A 12159-nucleotide genomic window follows, 5' to 3' on the forward strand; every position below is an offset into this window, starting at 1 on the left:
AGTTGTGGCCCCAATTTTTCACTTTTTTCTCTCTTTGGCTGTGTGAAGAAAGCTGTGACCAGGCATTTGTAATGTATAATGACACACGGGACATATGAAATACGATTCCCAGTCACACAAAGAATGAAATGAGGGCCAAGGAGTTCACAGTTTCTTAATTAGTTTGCAGTATATGTGTAATTATGGCTGAATTTTAAAACACACTTAAGGCGATCCTTTCTCTATTTAGATCTAGTTCAAGGATGTCCTGCAGTTACATTGTAGAATCAATCCAGTGTTAATCGACTGCCATAATGTAATTACTCCTTGTATCCATACACAATGAATAGCCGTTTACAAAGCTCAGAGGCGCAGACAGAGATTACACTATAGTGCATATGTAAAGGGTGACACAACTTGTTTTAAAATGAATACATGTAACGTTACTCTAAGATATGATAAAATTGTGCGTTGTGTGTTGTCTCTAGTGCGTCTTTAGAAGCTTTAACTAAAAATCCTATAAAACAAAGAAAGGAGTTCCGCCCAATACATGTTCCACTGTGCCCCTGGCTTTGAATTTCAAGCATATATGAGCAAGTCCTTTTAGGGATTTTTTTGCCTTGGAATGTTATAACAAATAACCGACTTAGAAATATACTCAATAATAGGATTCAATCCAATTTAATGCTTGTGCAGTTCGCTCACAGCCTGATGATGTAATCTCTTGCCCACTCTATTGCTAAATCTGGCAATAAATAAATAACCTGCCAGGGAGAATTTGGGAATTGTTGTTAGTTAGGCTCGGGTGAATCAGGTGGTTATTGGATGTACACCAGCAGATCAGTGCATATTTCTCATCTGGTGAGGTGAGGAATAAACACGTTTGCTTGGGGAAAGAAAAAGAGTGTAAAGGAAGGAACAAAATAGGAACAAAAAGGAATGTTTTACTTGATTTAAAGGGATTGTTCAACAAAAACTTGTATTATAATAGTCCTCACAACTTTTACACTGCACAAACATTTAAAAGTGAATTATTTAACTATCAAACCACTGAGTCATTGTTCACCAATATCAACATCTCCTTATTGTGTGTAAGACAGAAAATCAGGTTAAAAAAAAAAACTAATATAAATCTAATAATAGAGTTAAAGCTATACTATATAAATAAATAAAAAATCCAAACATTCATTCATCCATCCATTTATTTTTAGTTAGTTAGTTATTTTGCTTGCCTACACCTACATGCAATTTATTAACACAGCCCCTCAAAGTGTAGTAGGGAAACATCAACCAAGTAATAATACAGAGCCTGTATTCTCAACTGTCACTGATATTTATTTGGCAGAGAGGATGATGGGATGTGTCTATCACATATTAGACTTGTGTCAGTCATATTGGACACAATACAATTTGGAATCCATTCAGAGGTTGTCTAAACCATGCTCTGAGATTTGTGTTATCTGTATATATTTTTTTTATTTTTTGAAGTCTCACAAATTTCACAACAATCATACAGTCAGTCTGGCTTCCTTGGGATGAAGGTAGCACAAATACAATTGGGTGCAGATGGACCCTAATGGTTAGAGAGTTGGAGTTGTAACCTGAAGGTCATGGGTTTGAGTCTCAAAACCGGCAGGACTTGTAGGTGGAGAGAGTGAATGACCAGCACTCTCTTCCATCCACATTACCCACAACAGAGATGCCCTTAAGCAAGGCACAAAACCCCTGATTGCTCCCGGGTACTGCAACAGAAATGGCTGCCCACTGCTCCAGGTGTGTGTCCACTACTCACTACAGTGTGTTTGTGTGTGCACTTGGATGGGAAAAATGCAGAGCATTAATTCCAAGTATGGGACACCATACTTGACCACATCACATCACATGAATTTCACTTTTTCTTTTTTTTTACATCATTGCATTAGATCAAGGATCCTCAAATCTGGCCCTCTAGATCCACTTTCTTGCAGAGTTTAGCTCTAACCCTAATCAAACACACCTGATTATGCTAATCAGTGTCTTCAGGATCATTAGAAAATCAGAGGTAGGTGAGGTTGATCAGGGTTGGAGCTAAACTCTGCAGTACATTGGCCCTCCAGGGTAAGATTTGAGGAACCCCGCATTAGATGGTCTATAATAGCAAAGAAAAAGGAAAATGCAACTTCCCTGGTTCCACAGAAATAGCAAATATTTTGTAAAGTTTTACCTAATTATCTTGGCTAATCAGCAGTTTGGGAATAGAGTCACTTCTCTTTGGAAATAATTGAAACGCAGGTCATAAATATGGCCAACTACTTACACACTGTGACATTGTGGCAGGCGCCGCCATCATCTCCCAATTACACAAACATACGCTTGTCTGCTTCTGTTATTATCACTCACTACCTAAGACTTGAATGTCTGTGTTAATTACAGACTGTCATCACACAAAGCCCAGCCTTGCTGCTACACTGTGTCCATCACTCTAGTGCTTGAGGACCTTATCCGCATAATCCATGCTTAGACAGGAGCATGTCCGTGGGTGTCTATCCTGATTGTCCCTGATTGTCAGAGCTTAAGTGACAGCTGCATGCCTGTAAGATCCTGTAGGATCTAAATGGCTGACAGTTGAGAGTCCACGAAGAGCCATGACCATGCCATTAAATTCTCCAGCAGGGGTTTTCCTCAGCAGACAGGTAATGAGTAATAAAATGGGTAAAAAAAGAAAGAAAGAAAGAAAAACTTAGATGAAGAGGAAAAATAATACTTTGAGCACATAATATAGGCAGTTTGTTATGCAGGGTTGATGGATATAGACTTATAATGAGGAATTGATTGTGTTCTTTGTGGATTTTGTATTTTGTTAGCCTGTTAAGTATGATGAGCAGGCACACAGCAGTAAGACATACTGCTGTTTAACAGTAAATAATGGAGAAAGATCTTGAAGCCTCATTGATTTATAAATCCAGAAGTGATGTTTAACTAAAGACATAAACTGTATACACCTCTGCCTTGGTATAATATATACTGTACATCCATCCATTCTCCGAAGCTTGGAGGATGCTGAGGCCTATTTGCAGCATATCCTGGATAGATGGCAAGTCCATCATTGTGGTATAGTACAAACAGCATATGGTACAATATAAACTACCTTTCAAGGTAAAGTTCAAAGTTCCTTTTTTGAGCATCAAATCTGAATTATTTATTGGGATTATTTCTTATGTTTTGGTGAGCACTAGAGACTTCTTTCAAAAATAAACACCAAACCAAACTTATAATGTGCATACAGTTGCAATTGTACATTGTATTACAATGCAATTTTTGCTATTATTTTTTGTTTAATGATAAACTTAAGGTGCATGCAAATCTATGCAATCAAATGTATCTAAACTGTATATGTTGTATTTCCTTAAAGAGGTTTACTGCAAAATGTCATCCATTTCATTGCAATAACTTCTTAAAACACATATTTCATGACATTAGTGTACTGGCTTATGAATTTGAATTAACAATTTGTATGAAATATGGTACTGTATGCAAATAAACTTGTGTCTCTTTGCATAAGAGAAGTAATAAACATTGTCAAGGTCAAGGTAAACTTTATTGTCCCTAAGTTAGTCTGTAGACTTATTTACACCTGTCTGCATTTAACCAGACTTTACATACTGAACGTTTTAGGGCAAAGACAATGTGGTGGTGTTGATTTCTCCAAGTTGTCTTTTTTTTCTGTTTTGAAAATATTGCTTTCATCTCTTGGGTTATTGAAGATGAGTGGCCGTAGGTTAGGGGCAGGACCACAAGGACAGGCCCAAAGTGTGCAATACAGTCTCTTCACACTGTGGACAGTTTTCCACTAAATCACTTGATAGCTGTACCTCTAATGGGGTTCATGAATCTGAGGTCTCACAAGTGCTCACTTAAGAGGAGGAACACTACAAGTGGTAGATGGAGAGGAAGGAGAAAGCCAAAGCAATGCCCGGCTGCACTTTGTCCCATCTCCACATCACTTCCCTTGACAAATAATCTTCCTACCTCAGTCACATCAGCGACAGAGAGAAAATCCCATTAACGGCGGGAGGGAGAGAGAACAGCAGTAGTTTTTATGTTTTCATTTGCCTCTGCACTCTCATGCTCTTTTTCATTTCATCTATTGATACAGGAGCATAAAAATAAAAACCACTTTAGCCTGTGCCACTGGGGCTGGGATAGCATGTTATAATCAAATCATTACTTTTATTAATGTTCAAATGGCTTTTTAATAGATTTGCTTTATTATGTCATTCCTTTCTCTCATCAGTTCTCGTTGGCTTTTTTGTTTGTTTGTCATTTCATTTTCATATTTGTTGTGCTGTAAGCCCATGGGATATCTGTCCTAAGGAGAGAAACGTAGAGTGCAAGGGAAACATAGATGATATTTCTGCCACCCCCCTCCTCACATCCTTCTTCATAATTTGTTTTCAAGACCAATGTTCTGCCCTGCCATACAATCTTGGCAATGCGGTTTTCTTGCTGCTGTTTCTGTACTCTCCTTTCTCACAATTCTGTTTTTCTTTGTGCTTCTTTCAACAGCCAAAAGTAAAACAGCTCTAACAGTGCATACATGTAGATTGTGTTTGCAGACTGCATCAACAGAAATCAAATAATTCAAAAAAAGCCTCAAGTCGCTAATTGCAAAGTATTTTATTTCCCATTTAGAGATGGTTTTACTCTTACAGTACAGGTCAACAAAGACTCTGGCAGCTAAAACCTGGGTTATGGGTGATATTTTTAAAGTCATATAAATTTTTTGTGGCTTTTATATGCTACCTATATATGCTAAATATTGCTAAATGCACTTTAGGTATACAGTATGCATTTCAAATGTAGAGTCTTTGCTACACTGCTCAACATTCTGTACCAAACATCCTGCCAACACAGGAAAACTGCAAAGTAAATGGCACTGCAAAGTAAATGGTAAAATACTGCACTGCAAAGTAAATGACATAAACAGACCTTTTTATATTACACGATTTAAAACTGATATCAATATTTATATATATCAAATATCCTCTCATGCAGATATTGTTTTAAAATGGAAATTTAATGTAGCAATCGGCATGCTTTGAAATTTGGAGATAATATGTATTTACTTGATTACAATTTATCAAAAAATGTTACAAATGTCTAAAGGATAATAAATAACACATGCAATGACAGTACACAATACTGCTTTCCTTGTAAAGATTTGAAGAAATCCATACACCTCCCACTTGGAGAGTCTGTCTGTGAATTTATATCTTCAAAAAAAAAAAAAGTAATTTAGTATTTTTTTCAGGACTATATTTTTCTCAGCTGCCAATCCATATGCATTTTGTCCCCAACCTGGCTCTGAAGAGAAGAAATTTTTGAATAAAGTCGTTATTTTTGTTCTCTTTGCACACAAAACTTATTTGGAATGACATGAGGGTTTGTAATTAATGACAGAATTTTCATTTTTGTTTGAACTATCCCTTTAGGTGAAGTGATTTGAGAAAATAGTTTAAATGGCTGGTGGCAAAATTCCAATTATATCACAAAACCCAGTTTTTCTTTAGAAATCCATGTCGCATTAGTGGAGAGAGGGGGCGACAAAGAAACAAAGTAATTTCATTCTCTCTCCCACATCGCACTTGGATTTAAAGAGCTCTTTTAACCAACTGCCTTTTTCCATACTAGCATGCTAAGAATACATTACTTTGAAAACACATTTCAAGCTCCTTTTTAATTAATTCTAAAAGTAGCATGTCAGCTACTTTTTTTTCTTTTTTCAGAAACATCTCATTAATCTAAAGGTTGAGATAGTACAAGTATTTTTATTGTAAACTATTTACTGTTATTTTGGTGTTATTTATTTACTGATAAAGTATTTATTTATTCATTTATTTATTCGTTTTTGATTTACAATAACAACAAAAGAACTACTCATTAGCAATAAAAAAGTAACATGAAAGTGGTGCGTGAAAATATCGTCATTGTATAATTTCCAACCATTCCAGTAAACATGTATGTCTATCTTTTCATGGGAGTAACTGTATTTATTATTCTGGTGGTTTTTTTTTTTTTACATTTTCTTACTTATGATGATGCCATTTTAGTCGCTTAAAATGGCAGCCTGACCTCTGAAGAATATTTAAAATTGTTTCTGTTTTTTATTCACTGAGCAAAATGGAGAGACCCAAGGTGAAATTTGATGGCTGCTGAACATAAGAGGAAAGGTTGGCTTTGGGTAGGTCGGCAAGTGAAATATTTCACAGTATATAAGAGCAAAGCTCTTAGTTCAGCTGTCTGTAAGGCCGCATCCAAAGACATAATGATCCAAAACTAAGTGGGGTGTCCCTGTGCAAGATGACAATTGTAGCAGGAATGGGACCTAATGAGATGTATTACTGTACGTTTCAAACCGGCGGGTTTGTTGATTGAAGACAAGCAACCTGTTTCTCTTGCCAAGAGGACAGAGAGTCCATGTCAAGTGATAAGAAATTGCCTCCTTTCTCCAACCTTATTTGAGAGTTCCATCAACGACCTGTGCAGTGGAAAGGGTGACCTGTCTCACTCTGTGACGTGTTTTCAAATAGCTGTATAATGAGCTGTGTCAACCGTCTGCTTTTTGGCTCTTTTTCACTTCAAACCATGGTAAAATAAGCCACTTCATTGCATGAGAGGACTGATCATCTTGGCATTATTGTTTGTGTCGTAGCGCTGTCTTTGAAGAGGAATGTCTGCTCCCAACACCTCAAGATGTCGCCTATGGTGATTAAAACTGGGTTGAGATGGCAGGGTTTTGGGAATGTGTCTGCATGATGATAAAAAGCACGTATGACTTCTGGAGCACCTAACTGGAACCTTTAAATCTGTTTTCCCCAAAGTCACAGGCAGGGGATGGTATCTTTGAACTTTCAGAACGCCTTTTGAAAAGCTCTGAAAATTGCTTCCCAAATGCGTTTGGACCATTGGTTATTCAGCTGGCTGCTACGTTTCTAACAATTCAGATTCGTAGTGGAAGGAAGAATAGGGCACACACAGTATCAAAAACTCCCTCATGTTGGCTGTCCAATATTGAGATCTGAAAATCCCCAATGACAATCCAGGTGCTCAAACTAATTTCTATGTATAGAAACAGACATAACTTTGTATCTATCGACCATTCTTTCTGCTCGGCAGCTTACAAGTAAAACAAGGATTTTAAAATGTATCCTTAAGTGCTTGTATCCTAACATCTTGCTTGTGTAGACATATATCATCACAAATATCATATCCCCAAAAAAAAAACACTGACACACAGACAAATACAAATACCAGGCTTTGTGGAGCAGGTAATAACCAACCTGTCATGTCACATATACTGTTCACTAGATTAAGAAGTAATTGAATCACAGTTGGCACGGCAGCGACCATTAGACCTATGAGAGATGTGCAATGTGGTTAAGTCATCATATTTATTGCCCTCTTTTAATCTCTTTTGCTCTCTTCTCTTCAATAACAGTAACCTCCCTGCCCCCTCCAAAACAAGCTTAACCAAAGGCCGGGCAGCTACCTCTGTGCAACCAAACATCTTCAGTTCCAGCTGAGGCTTCAAATGATTAGCAATCAAGCAACCACCCCTCAAGGCTCGGATCTGTAGCAATAATACCCGGGCAAACCTAATTACCTAAAGAGATCAACCTTCCCCCTCTACACACTTCACGCTCCCATATCAGGTAAATCTAATAGCAAGGTGCAATATCAGAGAACAATGGCACCATTATTTTTCATCAGTGTTCGTCTGAAACCAACACCTTCGAGCAGCATTTAGCTGAAAGCCTCTGAATGCGCCGCATCTAATTGTGGGTGCTTGCTCCAGATTTCCTTTTGGTCATGTTGTGGCAAGTGGATTGAATTATCGCCTCAAATTCATGAATATGAATTATTACATGATTTTCACTATCAGTGCTGTGTAACCGGCAAAACAGATGGCTCTTCACTTTATCACAAGCCTTCAGTGACTCTTTAAAACTTATAAGAATTTTCATTGCAAGTACACAGGTGTTCACTTGATAGCTTTTTGCCAGAAAAAATTCTAATAGCACCTTTAGATTTATTTTATTTTGGCCCTTATCTTGCAATCAAGCACCATCACATGAACAAGAGAGCCGTGGTTCTGAATATGTAAGCATTTTACTTTCTGTTATGCTATTCTGTATTTGTGACTGTGATTTTGCTTTTACAACAGTTCATATTGATTATACTCTGCTTGACTGTGTTTGCAGGTTCCAGATAGATTGTCAGTTATTCTGGTCCAGGTACTTTTTGCCTAACGTTTAATGAATTATGTGAATTCAGACATAATCTGTTTTTTTTTTTGTTTGTTTTTTTTTATATATAGAAGGGAAGTATGTGATTTAAGATCCAGCCACAATCTTTGTGAGTGAACATTAAATTATTCATTCAAATAATTTGTTCAAACATATTGATTCATTCAGAAATGAAAAAAGTGACAGTGTTCATGAATGAGTCACTGAATCAACCATTAACAAATTCATTCAAAAATGCAGATTCATTCAGGAATGACACAAATAACTGTTTACGAGTGAGTCATTGAACCATTCACTCATACAACGATGGACAAAACACCACTATAGTGTGTTGCTGGGACACACACATTATCGCCAGACTTTTTAGTGTTGTGTCTAAAATTTAAGTTACACAATATTAGAGTCTTGTTTTATTGAATCCTGTCACACTTGCAGTATTGCGAAATATCAGTTCTAATTTATATTTAGGTTATATTGATTTTCATATAAATCAGTCATTTGAGTACAGACAATTATCTGCCTAATACTTTATTGTTGCATACATGTAGATGTCCTGCTTAATAGTGAGCTTGGCAAGTAAGAGTGATACATTCGAGATATCTAGTGTTATCAAGTTTATTGTATTCTTTTCATTACAGTCTACTATGAAATATTGTCTCTCTGGAACTACATTGGGACAGGTGAGATATTCAACTGTCAGCAATGGCTGTACATCTAGTGTTATTTCTAGGTGTATACATTTATATTTACAACTTTAAATCTGAGACTGAAATGAATCCTAGTAAATACTCTGATTAATCAATACACTACAGCTAGCAATACAGATTTAAATTATCCTTCACATTGTTGTTTCAGTTAATTATAGCTTAGTATTAATTACCATTTTGACTATAAACAGCTGAGATCCTCAGCGCAATGTTACCTCTGTCCTCTGTGAAAGAGTTTATTCAAAGAGAAAGTGACATTGAAAAACGAGACCTGCCACTTCCTATGCCCACCATAATTGGCAGTAGTGCTTGTTTGGCAACTGGTCCATGGTTTCCCAGCAACCGTGTTTAAACTTTCAATTTCCAAGCTATCCACCAAATAGAATTTTTATCATGGATGTTTACAGCCGAGCAGATGAAAAACAGCCAACAGTGTGTTAACTAGTGTTTGAATTTTTCATTTAGTTTGCTGACGTAAGTGTGACTAGTAAACACTGAGCAAAATGCAGAACTGAAGAAAATCGTCCCTCTGTTCCTTGTCCATTACTGATTTGGTCTTCTAGTATTACCAATACAAACTGTTAGAGCATAGGGTTAAAGGTTGGGTTCGCCTGACTTATGACTCTGTTTGGAAATTCTTTTTCTTGTTAAAAATAATGAGAAAGAAAAAAATTTGCCCATTAAATGTTATATGTGCTTGAATATAACAACAAAAAAATAAACATCATGCATTATTCATTAACCTGATATGGGGAAGTCATCAGAATGAGAGACACACTGTTGAATTATGAATATGGAGAACACTGCATTGTTATCATTATCATGACTTTAAGAGGTTAAGTATTTTAGTCTCCATCACTGAGGTGAATTGAACCTGATTGCATTGGTTTCCTGAAATGTGACTTTGATAAGGAAGAATTTTCTGTGGGTTTACTGGTTAAAGAAGTTTTAACTTGTCCACCAAATCCAAGTAAAACAAAACAGGTCAAAGTTCTAAAGCTTTAGAATCACTTCAGCCAGAATAAGCTTTCCAGCTTTTTAAGAGCTGGTGTTCTGAATACAATGAGAGTGGTACACACTGATAAGATGTCTAGAGTTTTAAATCAAATTACTGAACCACTTTGATGTGTATAGAAGTCTTTGATAATTATATATTCTCCAGATGAAGACATAAAGATTTTTGCTGCCACCAGATTCATTCTTCCTAAATTTGTAAAACCAAAAAAGGAAGTCTGGCTACTTAATTTGGCTCTGTGTGCTTTGATGAAATATAAGCATTTTATAATTGTATTTTAATTTTTTTTTTTTTTTTTTTTTTTTGATGGGGGAGGCAGTCAGACTGTTTTCAGTCTTTTACCTCACAGCTTAGGAAATAATTTAAGAGAACTGAGATGAATGGAAATTCTAGCAGATAGCTCTCTCCAGATAATATACACTTTCTTGGTAATGCCACGATGTAAAGTAAAAAGATATCTACAAATCTCTGACAATGCAATCTGATGTTGCTCTGACTAGTAAATAACATTTTGTGCAATGGCTTGATCAAAGGAAATAGAAACTCATGCAGATGCACGCAACAGCTGGAAAAACACAACTTTTGTGCACTTTGCTGCATACCTCTTGTGTTGTTGTGTCCACAATACCTTGACCTGTTCAAAGTCCAAAGTAAGCCCACAGGCAGGTCACCGGAACTCACACCATTCAATAAGTTATTAATACTTGATGCTAACGGCCCCTGTGCATTATTTAACAATAAATGATAACGGCTGCTCCATTATATAATAAAGGAGAAGTGCTGCCTTTTTAATCACACATTGCAAGGCCACAGGAAAAGAACTCAATCAGAGTGTGACCGGAATGAGACTACTTCCACTTTAAAACCTTTAATCATCCTTTGGGGTCAAAATGACCCCAATGGATTTTTCCTTCATTTTTTAAAAGTGTTACCTTCATCGCAGGGGCATGAAACTCGGTGACATTTCCTAAATCATCTATCTAAACATGCACAAAAAAACTGGGCTTGATTTGGTTGTTCTAAAGGTGTGTAAAAAAAAATTTACCTTTTAAGGTCTCACATTGAAAATGAATGGGAAAATGCAAAAAATGACTTTTTAAAATTTTGTTTGTCAAAAGAATAAAACTAAATCCATTATAAATCTGAAAATTTCTACAAATAAACCAAGATCTGGTCCTAGAGCATAAATAAAAAGTAGAACGAACTTTGTATCTCATACACACACACACACACACACACACACAAACACACACATGTATGTGACTGCAACAGAGAGCATTTTTACAGAAATTGGCAAATAAAATTAACTAAACTGGCATAAATCTAAAAATTTTTACATTTAATTCAAGGTCTGGTCCTAGAGCATAAACCCAAAGTGGAACAAACTTTCTATCTCATACACACACACACACACACACACACACACACACACACAAACATACGTATGCCACTGCAACAGAGAGCATTTTTATAGAAATTGGCAAATAAAATTAACTAAACTGGCATAAATCTAAAAATTTTTACATTTAATTCAAGGTCTGGTCCTAGAGCATAAACCCAAAGTGGAACAAACTTTCTATCTCATACACACACACGCACACACACACACACACACAAACATACGTATGCCACTGCAACAGAGAGCATTTTTATAGAAATTGGCAAATAAAATTAACTAAACTGGCATAAATCTAAAAATTTTTACATTTAATTCAAGGTCTGGTCCTAGAGCATAAACCCAAAGTGGAACAAACTTTCTATCTCATACACACACACACACACACACACATACACACACACACAAACATACGTATGCCACTGCAACAGAGAGCATTTTTATAGAAATTGGCAAATAAAATTAACTAAACTGGCATAAATCTAAAAAATTTTACATTTAATTCAAGGTCTGGTCCTAGAGCATAAACCCAAAGTGGAACAAACTTTCTATCTCATACACACACACACACACACACACACAAACATACGTATGCCACTGCAACAGAGAGCATTTTTATAGAAATTGGCAAATAAAATTAACTAAACTGGCATAAATCTAAAAATGTTTACATTTAATTCAAGGTCTGGTCCTAGAGCATAAACCCAAAGTGGAACAAACTTTCTATCTCATACACACACACACACACACACACACACACACACAAACATACGTATG

At 36.2% G+C, this 12159-nt stretch overlaps 1 long non-coding RNA gene across 1 annotated transcript in view; it reads left to right on the forward strand.

The window, feature by feature from the left end:
• The first annotated feature begins 1638 nt into the window (after window positions 1-1638).
• The window catches only part of LOC132114226 (uncharacterized), a 44408-nt gene continuing 33887 nt past the window's right edge, over window positions 1639-12159 (forward strand). Inside the window, exons 1-2 of the long non-coding RNA XR_009425265.1 lie at window positions 1639-1752; window positions 7457-7670. This is a non-coding gene — a long non-coding RNA (uncharacterized LOC132114226). The remainder of the gene's footprint in view (window positions 1753-7456; window positions 7671-12159) is intronic.

Source organism: Carassius carassius, chromosome 33 (assembly GCF_963082965.1).
Source record: "Carassius carassius chromosome 33, fCarCar2.1, whole genome shotgun sequence".
NCBI classification, from domain to species: Eukaryota; Metazoa; Chordata; class Actinopteri; order Cypriniformes; family Cyprinidae; genus Carassius; species Carassius carassius.